This window comes from Sceloporus occidentalis, unplaced genomic scaffold (assembly GCF_023333645.1).
Source record: "Sceloporus occidentalis isolate IW3139 unplaced genomic scaffold, rSceOcc1.0.p SCAF_1, whole genome shotgun sequence".
In the NCBI taxonomy this organism is placed as follows: Eukaryota; Metazoa; Chordata; class Lepidosauria; order Squamata; family Phrynosomatidae; genus Sceloporus; species Sceloporus occidentalis.
The window spans coordinates 81,634,644-81,657,027 of NW_028316981.1; the positions used below are offsets into that span (position 1 = coordinate 81,634,644).

Genomic DNA, 22,384 nt, shown 5'->3' on the forward strand with positions numbered 1-22,384 from the left:
TCTTGCAAAGAAGAAGCATACAGACAACTCTCTCCCTGAAAACAGTGCTGGAAGTGGCAAAAGGAATTTTAGAGGACCCGAATGACAAACCAAACCGATACAGTGCAGAAATAACTTAAAATCAGAAGATAAACTTATTCTAATTACACATTCCTCCATTTTTTTGTTAGAGTTCTTATACTCACAAGTGTCTTCAACAAAATGGATCTTCTCCCCCTTCTGTAACTGCCCTTCCAATTCATGTGTTTATATCATACTCCCCACTCAAGGTTTTTTCAGTAGGCTAAAGTATTTGTGCTGCTATTGTCATTGCTGCAGTTTACATACATAGCCAAGAGATGTAATCAGTCTAGCATTGTCTGGAATGGATCACCTCCCACTGAACTGTGAAGGACTGTTTCCAACCTTTCTGTGGCAATATTTGTCCTTGCCACCCCATAGAGGATGCAAGGGATGCAAGAAAGATAAACAGAAAGATGCAAACAGTCTTACTGACTTCAAATTAAACTCTATGGAACCTCTGGGGAGTTTTTACATGTTCTTTAAGCCTATTTGAGCATTTAGGGTTCCAGTAGTGTTAGTAAGGAGTCTTAAAGCCATTGCTTTCAGAACACACGACTAGGGCTTCATTGTGGCCCTGTCTTATCCTCAGGCACCTTAAGAGGCTCCGTGGAGTGCAGATAGTAAATGTTCCTACTGTGAAATAAGCAGCACAGCTGAACCTAATTGGAGGAACAGGTTAACAGAGCATCATGCCATGAAAATGCTTACTGCACTCTCCCCTCCCATTTAATATAAAGAAAGATTGTTAAATGCAAGCAATATTCCAATAAAAAGCTGTCCTCCATGATCAGACCCAACAAGAATTTTAATCCCACAAGGAAATCTGTTTATTATTTGTTAACTTTTCATAGACTCATAGAACCATGGAGTTGAAAGAACCCACAAAGGTCATCCAGTCCAACCCCCTGCCATGCAGGAACTCACAATCAAAGCACCTCTGACAGATGGCCATCTAGCCTATTTAAAGACCTCCAAAGAAGGAGACTCCACCACTCTCCAAGGGAGTGTGTTCCACTGTCAAACAGCTCTTATTGTCAGGAAGTTCCTCCTAATGTTGATGTGAAAGCTTTTTTTCCTGTAGCTTGCATCCATTGTTCCGGGTCCTATTCTCTGGAGCAGCAGAAAACAAGCTTGCTCCAGCCTCAGTATGACACCCCTTTAAATACTTATACATTATTCAATTAGTTCAGAAGGGCTTCCACTGAAACCGCAAGGAGTTCTCCAATACAGACAATTTCTGGGGATAGATCCACCAACTTAGGCTCAGTACAGATGGGCAGGAAGGCGTGCTGAGACTCCACCCCTTTCTGCCCCAGATCGTTGCTGTGGCAACCACATGGGTGCGACAAAAGGATGCAGCTCCTTTTGGCAATGCTACCAAGGCGCTATTGGTGCTCTGGCACATGTCAATGACGTGAGTGTGGCGCCGTAAAATGTGGATGCTGCACTGCACTTGCATCATCATGGCACCCCCCGTGTGGATGGGAGGCCGCCATGATGGTAGCGTCTGTACGGAATAGGGTTTAGGAGCGTGCGGTCGCTGCGCGCTCCCGAACCTTAGAATTGCCATCAGGATGCCGCTTCCTGCCTGTGTGTACCGGGTTTTAGCTTCAGCTTTCAAGTCCCTCACATTTCCTTCATCTTTCTATGGATATTTAGAAGTACTTTTACTGAATTTCACATCATATTTTTCGTCAAGGCATAATCTCCAATAACTGTCAGCCATATTTCTGAGGGTTCCAAGATCAAACTATAAAGGGGTTCAGAAAGGGATGGTATTACAGGAAGAAATATGAATATTCCCTTTTGATGACACATCTGCCTCCCTGCAAATGTTCTACATCATTTCCAATTACACTGGTGTATAATTGTAAGCCAGCATGTTGTAGTGGTTTGAGTGTTAGACTAGGGGGTCATTCAGATGACTTTTTTAGTGGAACGATGTGAATATTCTCACTCATGTATTTTGCGTCTGTTATTCATACTGTGTAACAGTATCTATGCACATATCTGGGAGTTCAGTTGCTCACATATGCTAGCACTCAAATAAACATGGAGTCCATCATGCGAATGTATTCGAAATGCATTCAAGGCATGCAGAGTTTAATTCCAAATGATCCTGGGTTTATTCACATTGGTTATTCACACAGCCAGAGATGCAAATCTTTTAAAATAACTTGGGGGAAACCCCGGTATCGATTATCCTAGATTAAGTGTTTTTTTTTGGCAGACCCCTCCCAAAACAAAAACAAAAACAAAACCCATATCAGGTCCATTTAGGATGCATGTGAACAACAGAGACTCAACCTGGATTTATCCTGGATTATTATCACCACTTGAATAGGATTGAGGATTCAGGAACAGCAGTGCTCAACTCCCCACTCAGCCATGGAAACCCACTAGGTGAACTTGGGCAAATCATACTCTTTCAGGCAATGGCAAAATCTCTTCTGAATACATTTTGCCAAGAAAATCCTAGGATAGGGTCATCATAAGTCAGAGTCCACTTGCAGTGTCTAACAACATCAACATCAACATCAACATCATCATCATCAACAACAACAACAACAGGAGAGTCTAGAAGATGTACTTGTCAATAACATCCTGTATTCTCAGCTATAGACTAAAGGAAGGTCACTGCCTATATATTGTATTTCTGACATTGTTTGTTGAATTGATTTAAGTGATTAAAGTTCATGTGAAATAAGTATGAATCCTTGAAAAACTTGGTGACTACTTAAGGACAAATTCTTACAGAGAGATTGCTGAGGCTTAGATGACTTTCCTCAATTCATCTCCTGCTAGCTAGTGGATCCCTGAGCCAATCCTTCAGTCTAATGAATGAATCCCAGGAAGGGGGATGTTATGGAGTGGTGGAGCACAGTCCACAATGCAGGTGCTGTGCCAATTCCCATCCAGAGGCTGGAAAGGCCATCTGTTGGGATTAAAACGTTCAGAGGTCTCCAGGCAGCATGGCCACTAGCTCTGCTCTTCCCTCATCCAACCCAGTGCTCCCCGCTTTTGGTGGGGGTAGTGTTTCTACATTTTTGCTTTGGTTACAAACGCTGAACAGCCAGCATGGTATGCAACCAAGTGTTCATTTTCTTGGATTGTTGAGTGTGACTGGAAAACACAACAGACTAGACATTAAACACATACCTCTATAAGGATGGGCTGATAAGTGTGCAGGTGAGAAGTCTACATTGCTCCTTATCACCAGTTGTACTGCTTTTCAATGCAATCACTTTCAAATCATAGAATCATAGAATTGGAAGAGACCGCAAGGGCTATCCAGTCCAAGCCCCTGCCATGCAGGAAATCTCAATCAAAGCATCCCCGACAGACAGACATCCAGCCTCTGTTTAAAGACCTCTAAGGAAGGAGACTCCACTACACTACAAAGGAGTGTGTTCCACTGTCAAACAGCCCTTACTGTCCTCCTAATGTTGAGGTGGAATCTCTTTTCCTGTAGCTTACATCCATTGCTCCGAGTCCTAGTTTCTGGAGCAGCAGAAAACAAGTTAGTTCCCTCTTCAATATGATATCTTTTCAAGTACAACAATGCTTTCTAAAATGTATGACACAGTAATGTGAGGACAATTTGATAGTGTAACAATCTGACAGGCCCAATGGGGAGCATGGCTGACTATCATATCAACAAAACAAGAAAGGAGGTAGGAAGAGACACAACACACTGGCAGTGCATGCTTTGATAAAGCATTTCTATGTATTTATAAGATGATATATTTCTAATACAACTGCACTTAAAAGATAATGTGCACCTGCTTTGCAACAGTATTTATAAGACCCCAGGTTCCACACCTGACTTTTGACACTAATTGGAGTTGCTGATCATCACTGTTCTGGGCAGAGTGCTGGCCTGACTCAGTACAAAGGCATCCCATTAAATATGTAAACAAGAGAGATTCACTTGTGCAACTTTCTTACTGAAAGAGTGAATAAATTTCTTCATACTAGAATTATAAGTTTCGGGGCAACTCCAGAACCCAGCTGGGCCATTGCAAGCTAGAGTTGTCTTTGGCAGACTCCCCTCAACACTGATTTGTTTTTCAGATTGCTCGTTCCTAGAACTGGCTTCCTTCCTTCTCTATTTGATAGGCTCTGATGGTTCTGACAAGGTGAAAGCACAGAGTAAATGACATTAAAAAGCAATGTATTGCTCTGGATGGAGAGATCTTAACAGAACCAAAGAAAATTCTCCCAACCCCCATCGTATTGTTTAATAGCAGACTACAGTCTGCCCTCCATATTCATGGAGCCTGCATCCATAGCTTGAAAATAAACAAATAAACAAACAAATAAATAAACAATAAATAAAGCAAACTTTAATTTTGTAATTTACTACACCAATGTATGTAAAGGAACTTGCGCATACACAGATTTCGATATCACAGTGGGAGGGGTCCTAGAACCAAACTCCACCGGAAACCAAGCAGTCACTGTAATGAGAAAAACTGTCCTTGGATGTGGACATCACTAAAACCATTTAGAGGTCTCTGCTGTGTTGTGTTAATATAATGCAAATTGGACTTGGCTATTTTATTTGGGATTCTGAGCATGGCATGCCTCAGAAGGCTCTAAATTGGCAGATCTATGTGGAGTTTAATAACAGATTCTGGCTTATGGTGACTGACCACAGTTTAGTCCACAATTGTACCTGGCACTGTCAGGCAGCTAGTTTTTAAAGGGATGCTCTTTATAAAGGATAATAATTAAAAATCAATGTTGACTGAAATTCTTTCCGAATTGTTGGCTGGTTCATTGGGCCCAAGCAGGTACTGCAGCAAATACAATTGCTTTCCCAGTCACAAAAAAATGAAAAGGTAAGCAGAAGACAAATCTGTTCCCATCAATCCCCCTTCCTCCGCTCCCAGCATCTGTCCTCTGGTTCAATCAAAGTTATCATCTCATCAGATCTGCTGAACTGCAGTTTAGAAAGAGAAGGTACAAGTCAATGAGAATAATGAAGTATGCTGTCCAGGGTGCTGCATAAAGTGATCAGCATTTTGTAAAGAGTGAACTCCTGAGCAGCCTTTCTGAAAAAGCCTCTAGTAAATATAAGCCATACAATAATGAACGCAAGCACATTCCCTTACTTGCTCACTTTGAGAATGTTGTCTTGCTGCACTTGCAAACTCCATAAAGAGAAGAGGAAGGACCTGTTTGTTAGTTGAAAAGTGGTCTATTGTTAAACTACACACTAGAAAATGCAGAGGGCTGGCTTATGTTTTCTTGACTAATAAGAGGAATTCATCCTCAATGAAAGGGAGTTACAGTATATTTGGTTAAACTCCTAAAAAGAACTGTGGTGAGATGCCCTTAGGATTTAAAAAAGACAGCTGTTGGGAATGAAAATGCATTGATGGGACCACTTATGATGGGGCTAATATGTTCATGTGCATAACAACCATTAAATTTACCAGCACACTTCAAAACATTTTTAGCAAAAATGCTACCATAAATGGTAAGAGCCAAAGGAGAACCTTGTGATTTTTTTCAGTGTTAGCCTTCTCAGAAAGGATATTGAAAAACTCAGGGCAAAATGATGAGAATGATTACAGGCAGACAGAAAGTGTCTTATAAAGAGGAGCTGAACATAAAAGAGATTACTTCCCTTACAGAGGAAATAAATAAGATAAGCTACTATGATACAAGTTGGGAAACTAATGAATGGCACAGAAGAGACAGGCTGAGTGCTATTGTTCTCATGATTTCATAATAACAACAATAAAAGGATGAATAAGTCTGAGAACTCTCAGTTCCAGCAAAAGGACATGTGACTTGAGAGGGCAGCAGTGGCTGGTGGACTTCACTGGTTAGAATGTGACTGAAGATAGCAATTTAGGAAGACCCAACAATATGATGACAAGACCATCACTTATAACAACTGATAAACTTTTATTCAATCATTCAAGGTTAGTAAGAGCATATCATAATAAAACTGGCAGAACATGTAGTTAAAATATAGAATAACAGCAGCGACATTTTTTGTTTTTATCAAACAGTTGTTTCCATCCAGCCATTACTGGATTAGTCCAAACTAGAAAGTCTTTTAAGTACACCTCTCCTCAAAGACTCCAGATTTGGAGACATCTCAAGGGAAAGGACATGAGGCCACCAAGATGACACAACCAAGAAGTCTCCCTACCTATCCTTACTTACACTGGACTTGGTTCAAATTTTAAATACCAAAATAGAACTCCATCCACATATTTGTGTAGTACACTGTTATGCTGAAGCTTTTTTGACCTGCACTTTGTCTTCTGCCCTCTGCTCAATGCAATTTGCAAGAGGGTTACTTAATTCTCTGAAGTTTAATCTGTGATACAGCACATGTGGGGGTCAGAGTTTTAGGTGGCAAGAGAGAACCAAGAAATTGTTTTACGTGCACAAGAACATGAGGATCTCTCTCTCTCTGTGTATACATATGTAAGAATGATAGAGAGAGAGGGAGAATATGTGGATATTTTGCTCCTCTTTTTCCAACCAACATGATAATTGAGTAAAAAATAAAATACATTGATGTTTTTAAACAGCAGGCATCTTGTCTATACAGTGGACATTTGCTGAGGTTAGGGAGGCAGAACTGCTGTGGAAAAAATATAGGAAAAAAGCAGATTTTTTTTTAACCAAAGGAACCCCTCTCTATGAATCTCTAGGTCCTCCAGTGCAACTGTATGGTCAACATCTGCCGGAAGCTGGCCACGTAATTGTGCTGGAGGACATGCAAGTGCCTAGAGAAGTGTTCTCTCCAGGAATCTCTAAGTCCTCCAGCACAACTTCTGGAGAAAATTGGCCATTGAGTTGAGCTGGAGGAGCTAGAGATTTATAGAGAGAACATATTAATCAAATCCCCAAAAGTTAAAACTGCAAATGTGAAGGGTCTACTGCATTTTCTTTAAAATCATCCATTCTCATGTAAACAGCTTAATGTATGTCATATGTTCAGTTCCTCATCTTTTAAACAAAATAAGTACAATACTTTTGATGGAAAGAGACTGAAATAACAGTTCTCTTGACTCCCCAATGAATGCTGCCCATGCAGGTAGCCAGCCCTGTGTTGGGGATGCTGAGGGACTTCTAAATACAGTACTGGGCAATGATGGAACTCATCCCTGGCCATTATATAGAAATCTTGGTTGGGGCTGAAGAGAGATGAACAACCAAAGGCCTCCAGTCTTGGATGTAAAAGAATATACTGTACATGTGTGTTGATTAAGAAGGGACCTTATGTAGGATCAGATTAATTTAATTCAGCAAGCCTCCTGCTCTCCTCAGTAGTTGGGTCAGCCATTTTTGGAATTCCCAAAGCTGGCCTCTCCTACAATCATATTCTCTTGCTGTTATTCTCCATTAAGAGGTATTCAGTGACACACTTCACCTGTTTAATATTAGCCAGGCTGCCACTTGTGGGAAACAGGATGTGAATTGAATAGGTCTTTGGTTTGATGCAGCTGGCTGTTCCTACACTCTTAAAGTGATGTGTATGAGTCCTTCAGATAAATACTAGTACATGGTGTCGTGAGGAAACTTAGAAAGAAAGGGTGCAGATTCCTTCTTGTGGCATTGTACAACACAGCCACTGTCACATGTGGTGATGGCAGCTTTTCAAATGGCCCTCGGAGTAATGCCAATCCTTCTGAGGGTTATGTTGCAGATTAAATTCCAGTTAAATTCCCTGATTCCAAGAAGCTTTTTTTCTGGCATATCAGGGCAAATGGGAAATGGATAGCTTTGGTTCATTTCAACTTAGATTAAAGCAAAGAAGTGAGGCCATTTATGTAATAAAAAAGGGTCATGGCCAATCTAATAAGAGCCCAGAAGAGGAACATGGTTAGTGTCTCCTAATTAATCTAACTCCAGGATATTAAACAAAATAATAATAATAGCCCTTCTCACATCAGATTAACACTACCCACAGAAGGCTAGTGGCAAATATTTATTATTTAATATTCAGGTTATTGGAAACTGAAGCCTACTAGAAAACATCTTTCATTGGCTTCATTAAGTGTACAAGTCAAATTACACTGTGTTCCCAGATCTCAGCTAATTCCCGAGATTGATCTGCCAGCAAGAAAATGCCTAGGCATCAATGAATCCTCCCAGAGGCCAGCAAAGATGTAGGCCATAAATCTCTCAAGGTGCCACTTCTTCCCTGCCCTGCATCAAATTTGCCAGTTCATCATAGGAAAGATGACACAACCATGAGGTTTAGAAAGGGAAGCTGTAAGTCAATGAGACTTTGTTATACTTTCACACACTGCTAAATAAAATCTCAGTGAAGATACCTATGCAACACAACCTAATAATAGTAAATAGTCAACTCAGAGCAAAAGGAATAAAACAAAAGGGACTGGTGCCATAATCAATTATGGACATGAAAAGTATCAAATAGATTTTTGGAAGATACATGAAATTCACCACAGTTACTGCCTCTTTAACGGCAGCATTTCAGAAGGTGGATGCCACTACTGAGAAGACATATCTTTTACAATGTTGAATGGTGACATTCCCTTACAGTCATCAATAAGGCCTCCTCTGAAGATCTCCAAGGTGAATTAGCCTGGACATATAAAGAGGAAGGTATTTTGCTAAGTTTTACAAAGAATCTTTATTTGGCAGTTCTGCAGTAATACAGGTAAACTCAGTATAAACCTGAAAGTCATCTTCCTTTCCCTATACAGGGCTTAATATATACCAGTGGTGAAGAACCATTTTCAGTGTCAGGGCTATATTGTATATGAGGAAACCATTTAGGAACACATAATGGTTGAGGGGCAAGGCCAAAATTGAGGGAAGATGGCCAGAGATGGCAATAGATGGAACCACTTCATTTCTCTCATGATATGCATATGCGTACAAAGAGACCTACACCATTCACTCTCTTTTTCTCTCTCCCACTCATAAGAACATATGAGGAACTATGCTGGAAAAATCCAAAGTGCTCCATAGCTCAGCATTCTGTATAAGGTTTAGATAATCAGCTGCATTATGGGAATCCCAGAAGGAGGACACGAGTGCAATGATGTCCTCTCATTTAGGCTGCCCACCACTGATAGAAGGAGGCAAACTACATCTGGTATTGGAGAGATTTACTCCCTTCTTCTCTCATTCATACCATAGAATAAAATTCTCCATCCTCCCATTCCTGCTATTTCCCTCTTTGTATCTCATTCACACATACCTTAGAGAGAAAGGTATGTGTGAGGACATTATAACACGGAGAGGCTTTCATCCTCCTCCTGTAATTAATTCAAATTTAAAAAGTCCAAATAGCACAATCGGGGTTCACACCCCCATGCTTTTCTCCCGTCCTTCTTCCGTCAGTAAATTGCAATCAACGCACTTGTCCTGTCAGTAAAGCGTCATGGAGCCACCATTCGGCAATAACAGAAGATCCCGTTATTGCCAAATCGTGGCTCCATGATGCTTTACTGATGGGACAAGTACACTGGTAAGGAGATTATCACACTGGGAGGCTGGCAACTGTGATTTACTTACGAGAGAAGGATTGGAGAAAAGCTCAGGGGTGTGAACCCCAATTGTGCTATTTAGACACTTTAAATTCAAATTAATCATGGGAGGAGGATGGAAGTCTCCCTGTGTGATAACGTCCTGAGTGAAACACACAGAGAGGGAAAGAGGAGGAAGGGAAGGATGGAGAATTTTATTGTCATTCACAAAGCAATACAGGAAACAGCTAGGAATGGGTGCAGGGAGACAGCGGGAGGACCCAGCTCCTTTCCTCCACTTCTAAGGTTCTTTGTAGTGATCTGAACTGTGTGTATGGGAGGCAGGGCAGTAGGGAAAGTAAGTGTCAAGCCTCTTCAATACATTCTCCCACAACAGTTAGTTCATTTGATGAGCTTCTTCTTCTTCAGGAACACCCACTTCATTGTTTTTTGAGCTTCCATGAGCCAGCCTGAGGAGCTGAATTCAATATCAGAGATCTTTTTTGGGTGGTGGGAAAGTGAGTGCATTTCAGTGGTAGTCAGAGCCAAAGGCAGAAGGATAGGTTCAAAAAATATCCCAGGAGCATGTTTTAGTTGCAAGTTCCTACTAATAGTACTTAGGTCTTAGAAGAGATTCAACCCCAGAGCCTGAGGTTCTATGACTTTAATGTAAGCAGCCCACAGACTGGAGATTTCACACTACTGATATAAATAATCAGGGGTGACTGAATGAAATCAGTCTTTCTGTTCTCATTAGACCATGATAGAGTCATAGTCCTGGAATCTTTGGTGGCTTGTTATACAGGGCATTACCCACCCAATAAGAACTTTTCCTCCTCAATGAAATTTCCTTCAATCCCAAAATTTCTAGCAATGAAAATCACAGCTAGAACTATTATAGTCACTAAGTTGGCATTCCCTTGGTAACTTTGCTTCCCCTTTTCTATGGAAGCTTACATTGTATTTCTACATGCTCAACAGAGGTTTTAAAGTCACTACAATATAATAATAATAATAATAATAATAATAATAATAATAATAATAATAGTTTATTCTTATATACTGCTATTCCTTATACAAGATCATAGCGGTGTACAGTTAAAAACAACATTAAAACAAGAAGAATAATGATAAAAACATCAATATCAACATCTAAAACCATATAAAAACATCAATTCCCGCAAAATACCAAATCAATAAAACAACAGAATAATACAACTCAAGCTCATTGGGGGAAAGCTTGGCGGAAGAGGAAAGTTTTTAGCATCCTCTTAAATCCCTCAAGGGAGGTGACGATGCGGAGCTCGACGGGTAGGGTATTCTATAGTCTAGGGGCTGAGGTAGAAAATGCCCTCTGTGTTGCACTATAATGTGCACTCGGAATAGACAGAAGATGTTTCCCGCCCGACCTGAGAGTGCGGGGCGGATTATACGGGGAGAGGCGGTCCTCCAAGTACCCTGGGCCCAAGCCATTTAGGGCTTTATAGGTAATAACCAACACCTTGTATTGCGCTCGGTAGCGAATGGGCAGCCAATGGAGGTCTTTCAACACAGGTGTTATATGACTGGCCCTGGGGCATCCAGTGACCAGTCTAGCAGCCATATTCTGCACCAATTGTAGCTTCCGAGTTTGGTACAAGGGTTGCCCCATGTAGAGCGCATTACAGAAATCCAAATGAGAGGTTACCAGAGCATGTACCACAGTTTCAAGGTCAGCCCGGCCCAGGTAGGGACGCAGCTGGCATATCAGCCGAAGCTGATAACAGGAGCTCCTGCCCGTCACGTCCACCTGGGATGTAAGGTGGAGCGACGAGTCCAGAAGCACCCCCAGACTGCCAACTGTGTCCTTCATGGGGAGCGTGACCCCATTCAGGACAGGTGGAACAATTTCCTTCCCCGGACCAGGAGAACCTATCACCAGTACTTCCATTTTCTCCGGATTCAAACTGAGTCTGTTTTCCCTCATCCAGCCCATTACTGACTCCAAGCAGGCATTTAGAGGAGAGATGCCATCCTTAGTCACTGCATCAGTCGGAGACACAGAGAAGACTATTTGGGTGTCATCAGCGTACTGATAACACCGCGCCCCGTGCCTCCGGATGATCTCTCCCAGCAGCCTCATGTAAACATTATACATTTGGGGACTGAGAGAAAATTTAATTTAGGGTGGCAGAATTCTTATTTGGACAGACAATTTCTCCTGTCTCAGTAGCTACATCCATGTTGTCATGTAAGAGGGAGAATAAGCTAACAAAAATGGCAACCTACTACCTATCAGTTATGAGTTTGATTACAGGTTTGCTGAACTCCTGACAAGCTGAAGGTTGGAGTCCTTCATTACCCTATGTCCCTTTCCACTGTGCATGGCTCACATTTCCAAACAGAAAGCATGAGCGCTCACATTTTTCTTCATGTCTTGAGATGGATGAACCTGTCAGTATTATTTTAATTTTTAAAAACTCTCAAAAATTAATTCTGTTCTCAAGATTTATGGAGAAATGTGCCCATTTTGGAAAGTGCTTTTTAAAAATACACCATATGAGATGCTAAACCATCACTATTCCTGTCCTGTCAAGAATCTCAGGCAAATGGTGGTGTCTATGTGTAGACATCAATATGTGTTGTCAAAGCATTCCTATTTAAGGCCTGTACCTTCAATGTGTAACTTCTGTCATTGCCACGCCAGCTCCATGGTCATGTCATGTTCACAACCTCCCAGAAGCATGCACTTTCTTCCTGAAGGAGGGTTAGGAATTCAAGCTGTTCAACCTGGACATCTTCTGTCCCACCAAACTTTCATCTACATCATCTGACAGTACACAGATAAACTAACAGCCTAGATTAGAGTTAGGCAGCTGTGATGAGTTTGGATGTCACTTTTCTACCCCGGGGTACAATGGCAAAGAATGCCAAAAACCCAACCAATAACCAACTTGTATGATGGTCCCAGTATTACAGCACTACCAGAAGAGCCAGGTCTAGTATTGAAAAAGTGATTAAAAAAATGTTAACCAGTACAGGGTGGCTATTTAAAAGGTGAGTTGCTATTTTATAAGTCTTGGCTGAAATCGGGTGACATGGGGAGTCTGGAGGGGTTGTGGGCTCCAACTTTGGGAAAGCTACACTTAACTCACCCCAAACTAAATGGTGTCCATAAATAAGAGTGTGTGTTCTTCCAGGTTTGATGAATAACCAGTGCACTAATGGTGCTGGGAAAAAAGTGCCTTACCATGGCTGCAGGGAACTGTGATTAGTTGTATGCTGGCTACAGGATTCAAAGCAAGCTCGTGCTGTTCTGTAGTTTGGCATCTCAGCTATTATACTACATGAACTCACAGGCACAGGACTGAGAGGTGATTTGAGAGGAAGGTAGAGAAATGGACCTCAGCTAAGGAGGAGGAAGGCATTACTTTTTGTGGCAGGAGGAGGAGGAAGGAGGGAGGGAGGGAGGGAGGGAGGGAAGAATGAGATATTTTTTGTCTGTTGTTGTTAACTGCCCTTGAGTCAGTCTCAGCCCATGGGGACTCTGTGGATGAGATATCTCCAAGACTCCCTGATCTCCACTGTTTTGTTTAGTTCCTGCAAAATCATACCTGTGACCTCTTTAATAGAATCCATCCATCCAGCATTCAGCCTTCTTCTCTTTCTACTTCCCTTCACCTTTCCTAGCATTATCATTTTTTTACAACAAGTTGTGCCTTCTCATGATGTGTCTGGAGTATGACAGCCTCAGTTTTGTCATCTTGATATTACCAAAACAAAATTCTTTCAAAGAGGAGCTGCTGCTTCTGATGCTGGAAGCAAGTGGAAAATTTGATTCATGAGTGCCTCTTGTGTGCAGGGAAAGAACTACAATACAACAAAGATATGGGAATTGTGTTTGTTTATGAGTGTGTGTAAAAGAGGAAAATGTATATGCCAAATTCATATAAGGAAGACTTTTTAAAACCGCTATCTAGAAGTTACATAGGCATGCTCCACAACTAATAACAAATGCTGTTGTTACATAGCAGGTGACACTGAGTAACGATTGTTCCACATTCCACTATATAATGTACAAGAGGGATGGTGACTTTCTTGTTACTGCTATCTTTAATAAGCTTTCAGAAGTAAAAGACAACATTAAAACTCCATGTCTCATACTTCTTCCTCATGCTATCTTGTGGGTGGTATTGAGATGAGAGCAAAGTGGCCAGGAAAGGAGTGTGTTTTGTACCATAGACCAATGGTTTATAGCTCACATTTGAAAATTAATTAAAAATGATGTTTTAGTAATTTTTGAAAATTTGAAAGTATATAGTTACTTTTAAGTATTATAATGAGAATATAACTAGCTGTTGGGGGGAGGGTTGGGAACTGTAAAGTTAATGTAATTTAATTCTTAGAACTCCTGTCCCATGAGCCCACTGGGCTTGAATTCTCCTTAGTTCTGGTCCTGTCCATGGTTCCTCCCCACTCCAAATGCCTTGTTACATTTTTCCACAGGTAGTTTACAGCAAGTGCTAAGGAGGTGGGTTGTCTCAATAGAACCATTTGCTTCTTAAAATAAAAGACAAGATGATGTCCTCACCTCTTGTTTCACACACAGATACTGATCAGCTTCTGTTTCAAAGTGAATTTTGTTCAATGATGGTGACAAAACAACAATTCTGAAGGCTGGAGACATGCAGCAAGACACATAGCTCTGTCTCCCCACAAGCATTTGAAAGCTCAGGTAGGTTGTAAGAATGCTATGATTGAGGCAGGGCCGTATCTAAGGGGAGGGGTCTGTGGGGTCCAGAACCCCCCTTCCGTTAGATACAATTAATGGTGCATGCTGCTGCACCACCACAACCAAGCCCTATTATAATGGTGGCACTTAATCTGGACCCCCCCTTCCCAAAATCCTGGCTACGTCCCTGATTGAGGTCAATTGAGGGAAATTCCTCCAGCTAACCTCTAGGGTGTTTTTATAGATTTTGTTGCCATCTACAGTTGTAGAAGTTTCCACAGAAAGTTTGAGCAATCCCCCCTTAATACTACGCTGTTGGTAAAGTACATCTTGCAAATAACCTCCGTAATCAAATATTAATCATTCCTTTAAGATTCACCATGTTCATTTGCTTTCAGTGGCATTCTGCAATCCATCACAGAAGGCCTTATATTTTGTGTATATCTTAAAGTCACTTATCCCATGCCTGGAAGAACAGTGCCATCCTTCATGACTGTGTAAATCCCCCTTTTCATCCCTCCATCCAGGTATCAGTTCTGCTCTGTGGCTGCTTTTTCCCACCCATTATTCAATTAGTTTTCTTAGCCTAAACAAAGGGATAAATGAGAGCATTTATTTTATTTCATTCTTGGTACTATCATTGAACTAGTGGTCCTATTTAATCATACGATTCTGCATAACAGGTGCAGGAACTGCTAGAATGAAAAGCAAAGGGACACAATTGCAAATATAAAATGGTGATGGCATTGTTGTGCCAACAGTTTCTATACTGGCATTGCTAAAAAACAAAACAAAACAAAACAAAACAAAAAACACCTTGTTGGTCCCCCACATCAACTGATAACAGTGTGGGGAGAAAACTCCAAACAGACCATTAAAAAAAAGGGAGGGGTTTTAATAAGACAGCATAATACTGAGAGAAACATAAAGGACACAGGGCAAAAGAAGCCTAGAGGCAATACAACCTAGATAGATAAAATAAGTTGTAGGACCATATATAAAAAGAGACATTTATTTAAATGGGTACATGACACTAAAGGCATCAGATCTCATCTGTTAGAAGCTACACAGGGTCACCCCTGGTTAGTACTTGGATGGAAGACTGCTAACAAATACCAGGTTATATTTCAGAATAAGGAATGGCAAAATAACCTCTGAATATTCTGTGCCTAAGAAAACCCTATGAAATTCATGGGGTCACCCTAAGTCAACAGGTGAACTGAAAGCACGCACACACTTGTGCGTGCACACATGTGTGCATGCACCCCCACCCACCACTTTAAAGAATATATATATATAAAAAGGGGCAACTCCAATACCAATAAATAGTTCAAAACCTGATATGCAATTCCATAATGAAAGATGGATTCATATAGACAGTTCTTGGATTATATCTTTATTGGTTCTGTTCACACACAGATTTGAATCAATCTGGATATTCTGTTTATATGATTCCATTTTCATTATGGATATAATTATCTTTGCTTGTATATGAACAAAATACAAGGATTTTTTTTATTACAGTCACTGACCAACAGAAACCCATAGGCAAAATAATACAGATAAATATCATAACTTATAAGGCCTTATACATTGCTTGTATTGGCTTTATACTTTATGATATTGATTTATATTGTATTGCCTTTTGGTTTCTGTGACCTTCAGTTTCTCACTGTATTATTTACTGCCTTATTAAGACTTTTTTTAAATTATCTATTTGGAGGTCCCCCCATTCCAATTTCTCAGTCAGTGTTTTGTTTGTTTAGAAACCCTTCCATCTTTCCTTGTGTTTGGTCTCCCACATGAGACAGCTTGGAAATTACTACCCTATGGTACTGTTGCCAACAGGATCACAACTAGACCCACTTCCACTAAGCCTGTACATAAAGCTGTTCTTCCTGTAAGGCTGTTCTTTTTGCCTCTTAGTCTTATAACCCTGGTAGTAACAGGGGTCACCTCCAGCTCAATCCCTGTTAGGAAAAAAAAGGCCTCCCCTGCATGGAAAAAGGGACTTAAATTATTCCCAGATTCCCTAGGAGGCATTTTGAGTGTGGGGGGGGGGGGAATGAAATTGCTCACCAGAGAGTCTGGGAAACCACAAAATAGCCCAGGGGCTACATGTGGTCCAGGGGGACATTTCCCCTGCTTCTGTCCTACACCCAAATCTAAACTTTCTCATCACCTCATGCCCTACATGATTTTAACAGCTGTTCCTGGAGCCCTTTCACACTATACAATTATAGCACTATGATACCATGGGTGCATCCCATGGAATCCTGGGATTTGTAGTTTTATCTGTCACACTATAGGTCCCTGGATGAGAATTCTAAATGCACCTCCCTAAATTGCATTCTAGATCAGAATTATGGCAGTTAACATGGACTCACAATTAAGATTTAGCTTCCAGCCCAGTTGGGATATTGAATCCTAGGTTTAAAACACACACTGCAGAAATAATCCAGTTTAAGACGGCTTTACCTGCCCTGGCTCAATGCTAGGGAATTCTGGGAACTTTAGTTTTGTGACACATTTAGCCTTCTCTGTCAAAAAGCTCTGGTGCCACAATAAACTACAATTCCCAGGATTCCCTAGCACTGATCCAGGGCAATTAAAGTGATCTCATACTGGATTATTTCTGCAATGTGCTTTGAACCATAGACTCACAGAATTTGAGGAGACCATAAGGGCCATCCAGTCCAACACCCCCCCCCCCCCCATGCAAGAATATACAATTTGTACTGGTGAGTAACATCTTGTTCCTCTCACCAAGCAACAAAATGTCTTGCACCACTTCCATTTTTCATCCTTCTTTCCCCTCCCCTGGGTTGAAACTGAGGGACCAATCAAGAACACTGGATGATGCCATTTGGGTGCACCTTCTCTCCTCTGACATCACATCTATTGCTGATCTTTCAAAGCTCACAGCATAAGCTAGGACTCCACTCATAAAAAATGTATGAGCCTTATAAGTGAGGATAGTTGAGGGTGGTCTAAATGAGACCTGAGAGTATGAAGGTGGTGGGTCCCAACAGCGGTTTCACTGAGGTTCGCTGAGGTTGGCATCACATGGTGTGGGGGAGGCCAACTGCCTTGCTTCCTCCTGACCACTGCTGAGGCAGCCGCCCCTTTATAGGCCTTCGGGGCACAGCATGACTGCAGCCCCACTGAACCCTAAAGGCTCGGCTCCCCCCAAAAGGGTCCAGTGCAGCTGCCGTCTCACCAAACCATGAAGGCAGCTGACCTCCTAGTAGCCTCTGCTATTGGGGAGGGGCAGTGCTGCAGCCTCTGGAGGGCTTGTTCAGGGTCAGGCGTGGCTACTGGGTGAGTGGGAAGCCCCCTTTCTCACTTGCTCAGTAGCTATGCCAGCCCTTCTGGGTGTAGTGTCTTCTGTGTAGCATCCTACTCTGGGGTGATACCCCGCTCTGGGGTGACACCCTGTGTGTTCTGCACCCCCACCCCCTTAGTGTTGCCACTGGGTTCCAGTAGAGTTGCACATAATGTTTTCAGAGAGCTTATGTATTAACCTGACCATGCTTGAACTGGCTGCTGAGAACTCCCATGCCCCTCACTCCTTTTCAGTATGGGCTCTGGTGCTATGAACCATCATTTCAGTTTACACACCAACAGGCTTATCCTCTTACCAACTGACTGGAGGCCAAAGGTTTTCAAACAGAGCAGCAAATATCCTTCGAGTGATCCCAATATCAAACTCTGAATGCCTTCCACCCTCACTAGTCAATTCTTGTCATTTTCATTCTTTCCCTGATACATTCAGTTTGTCTTCACTCCTCTCCAGCCCAAATCACTTTGTCTTCCAGTGTTACTTATAACTAAGAACTGGAAGAGGAAAAATAAATGTGCATTTTCAGTTTGGAAGGTTGCTGTCTTCATATGGGGGAGTGAATATTTGATCTGGATCATTCAGAATAGAAATACTTGTCCATTCCCTTCCCACTACAAAAATTTTTCATTTTTACTTACTGAAAAGGAAAAGATGAGGGAAATGGAGGGAGGCATTATCTGTATTTCATTTTTTTTGCTTCTGTTTATCAGAACTTTGATGTATAACAAAGTCACGTTTTAGTAATATTCAAGAAAAACAAAAAGGAAGGTTTTTTTTAAATTTTTTAAATTTTATTGTTAAAATACATAATATACATAATATATTACAAAACAATAAAGCATAATACAGTAACAGTACATACAGACAAACATACATAACTAGAAAAAAAAACAAGAAAAAACAAAACAAAACAAAAAGAACACCAACAAACAAAAAAACCATAAGTTTGTCATGACTATACATTAAGCTCTAGTCTTATTATTCTCCTAGCAAGAGTTTATGGATCATAATACATATACTATAATGATAACTATCCTTATTCATTCTTTATCTCTCTCTTTACCTTCAAAGCACCCTATCTTTACCTTCCCTTTTCACTCTTCTTCTACAACCCTCCTTCCTTTAACTCTTCCCCTCTATCTCCTCTTCTCCTACCTACTCTTACCTTCTTTCACTTACCTTACCCATCTCAAATCTACTCTATGATCTTATTATCCTATCCTTTAAACTCTTCATAGTCAGTTCTATCTTTCTTTTCATTTCACTAGTAGCTTCTTATAACTTCATACAGTGACTTCCTATACCAATCTTGATCCATTATTGTATGTTATGACTTTCTGATCTTTGCCTATCTAGTAGTGGATCCTACATTCCTTATTGTATATAAATATCCTAGGTGTATATACACTTCATTCTGTAAATTCTATATTCTTTCGTAATTTTAAATTCAAATTAATGAGACAGTTGCAGATTGACCCCATTTTTGTTCCAAAAATTTTATAACCTCGATCCATTCCTCGTTTAGTTGGTTTTTTTGTTCATTTCTTAGAGCCATAGTTAACTTATCCATTGCAATTGCCTCATATAACTTAAACATCCAATCTTCTACTGTTGGGCATTCTTCATTTTTCCATCTTTGAGCATAGCAAACACGTGCCGTAGTTACCATATAAAACAGGAAGTTTTTTTAACAGTAATTATTTTGAGTTATATGTACAAACACCCCTCCCACATTGCTTGCTGTTTTCAGATGGGAGAAGGCTGCTCTTTGGCAAACAAAAGACTGTACATTAAATTTCTCCTTTAATTCTAGTGACCACCCCTACTGCTGAGACGAGTGCTTCTACTTAATTATTTTTCCAGCCATCCTGCTAAACACTCACTCTTTTTTCTTTGCTGAAAGAAAACATTTTGCTCTGTACCTTACATGCACACACACGCTCTTCATGAGCAGAGTTGATTACAAGTAAGAGCAAAATGGCATTCCTCCACTGCTACTGAAAGGAGATTGGTATGCTATGTAATTCTTACATGGGAGGCACTTCATGTAGATCAAGAGGGTAATTTTTATATTATTTTTTGGGCCCAGTGGTTTTTCTGGGGTAGCATTCCATCAATGAGCAGGACCAAGCACATGTGACTGGGGCAAAACGAAGTTAGCAGGAGCTGATGTAATTCTTACCCATCTAGTCATTTCCCCAGTAGGCCTGCGAAGCACAGCTCAGTTTCAGGCACGTTTACATAAGAGAAAACCCGATAAAGCATCTCTCCAGGATGTAAAATTACCCTCAGTTCCATACAACATCTTCTGGAGTTTTAATGTAGCCTTTTGTCTTTTACCTCTGAAAGCTGACTGAAGATAATAATAACAGGATCTTTGAAACCCCATGGTCAAGAAGGTCATCATCTGTCTTGTAAATTATATTGCTTACTGGCATCCAAAAAGATCAACCACTGGCCCTTTGAAAATGTAAGGTTGTCCACTCCCCATCAATGACAGTGAATGAATGATGTAATGGCACAGCTGGAAATCTAAGCCTTCAGACATTAGTTACTAGCTGAGCATTAAGTCTCACTTTGATAGCAGGTTCTGAACTCAATACACCTCTTGGCTTTGTTTCTCATTCCAAGATCAAAAACAGAAGCTACGTTGAAACAACGGATATTAATTTGGTTACCACTCCCACCCTGCCTATGTCCTTGCAACATCACAGATGATCCTTTCTAATGAGTTATAATATTCCTTGTGGCTCCTTTTGCCAAGCAATACAGCCTTACAAGCAGGGTATCCATTCTCAGAAAGAACAAGGGAGCTGCATTTCTTCTGAATGGGAACTGAGCAGAGCTTATTCTGTGCACAATCCACCCCCTCCCCAGAAACAGTTGCTCAGCTTTAATCCTATGATTAAGAAACATAATTTTGCTGCCTCCCCTACCTTTCCCCAATTCCCACCCCCATGATCATTATTTATGGATTACTTGTTATAAATGTATTACATGGATTTATAAGTTCTCAATGGTTTCAGAGAACACAGAGTGAGACTGGGTTGCACACTGGACGTGTGCCGAGGGAAAGAGTCTCAATCTAACCAGCCCAAGGCATCACTTAGTACCAAAGACAGCCAAGAAGGAAAATGCAGGATAGAAGCTGCACAATGTCCTCAAGTGATAATTATAATAATAATTAATTAATTTGTTTTATTTATATACCGCTATTCCAAAGATCATAGCAGTGAACAGCAACTAAGCTAATTAGCAAGTAAGCTAATTTTGCCCCCATCAGTCTGGGTACTCATTTTAGCGACCTCGGAAGGATGCAAGCCTGAGTCGAGCTTGGGCCCTTTTGCTGGTCTTGAACTCGCAACCTTGTGGTTTTGAGTGAATGGCTGCAGTACAGGCGTTTAACCACTGCGCCACCAGGGCTCCCATCTATAATTATGAAATAGATGTTGGGGGGCACTGGGGCTGTTGTCCAAGAAAAAAGGGGGCAGCAGCCCTTCAAAGTTTTCAGGCCACTGATCTAGACTCTTGTGTTTGTGTCGGGCCCAGTGTTACCCCAAAACCTGGAGTCCCAGGCAGGCACCCACAAATTGTATCCAATGAGAAAATTAATTTAACTCAATAGGGAGCAGTGAGAGGGCCAGTTGGTATTTTTAGCCTATGTGTATCAGTTCTGAACCCAAGAACTCTAGAGGCAGGTTCCAAATTAGTTTAGTTTATTTTTAAAAAGGGGAAACAATACACATACCAAGCACTCTTTCATGCACACAAACAAGAACTAAGATATAAAAAGTGGTAGTGGACAGTGAATTAAAGGATTTGCAATGGGCAATATGCACCAGTTTCAGAATCCAGGCTCCAATCTGGGGGAAAACTGAGAGTTGAATGGGATTCAGTTTGCCCCTGTGTAGCACAGACAGCAGTACTGAGGGATCAAGCTTGAAGCTGAGAGTTTCTGTCTGATCCCAACTGAATTCCCAAGTGGGAATGCCCAAGTGGGCATATTTATGGGGCAAACTGTGTCTTGAGGCAATTTGTGTGGATTGTCCAGGAATCCCAGAAACAATAGGATTCCTAGCTGGTTATGGCTTTAATTTCAGAATTACAAAAATTGGTTTTGGTTTATGGTGATGACATTGATTTAATTGAGCAATGATAAAATCAGGACCCAAGGAGTTTGGGATAGGATGAGGTTTTGGAAAATACTATGGAGGCTAGCAGGGAGATTGGCTTATTGCTTTGGGCTGACAGACCTGTTTTGTCTTTGACCTTCGAGAGGAAATGCACATGTCAAGGGGTTGGGAAGAAGCAATATTTATACCCATTAAGTTACATGGGTCCTTTCCACATGCCCTCAGGTCTTGTGTGACCACTCATGAGAGGTTCACTTAAAGGTCATCATGACCTTTACGGGATCATGCTGTTGGCTTCTATGTAACTGCTATTATAACAAAATATTTGTACCCCCAAATAGTGTGGAGTATGCAGGGAATGTTAACAGCAAAATCCTCAGGTGAGTTTCTGACTGCTTAGCAAACATAACATTTGAGCAACAGATGTGCCATCATGCTGGTAAAATTTAAAAAGGCTGCTCAGTAACATAATTCAAAATTTTGTGCTTGCGTTCAAGTACGCATATTAAAACAGGCTATATATATTCAGCCCCCATAATTCTTTCTGTTCTCCAGATCTTTTTTTACCAAGCATTTTATTTCTCCTTAGCACTGACTGCAGTAGAAGTCAATAAAAGATTGAAGAACTTTATAATTATGAGAACTAGAAAATAGCTTTATT

The 22,384-nt window shown here is 40.9% G+C and overlaps 1 protein-coding gene across 1 annotated transcript in view; it reads right to left on the minus strand.

The window, feature by feature from the left end:
• The window catches only part of CPLX2 (complexin 2), a 181,413-nt gene that overhangs the window by 73,817 nt on the left and 85,212 nt on the right, over window positions 1-22,384 (minus strand). The gene's annotated exons all lie outside the window — the stretch shown is intronic.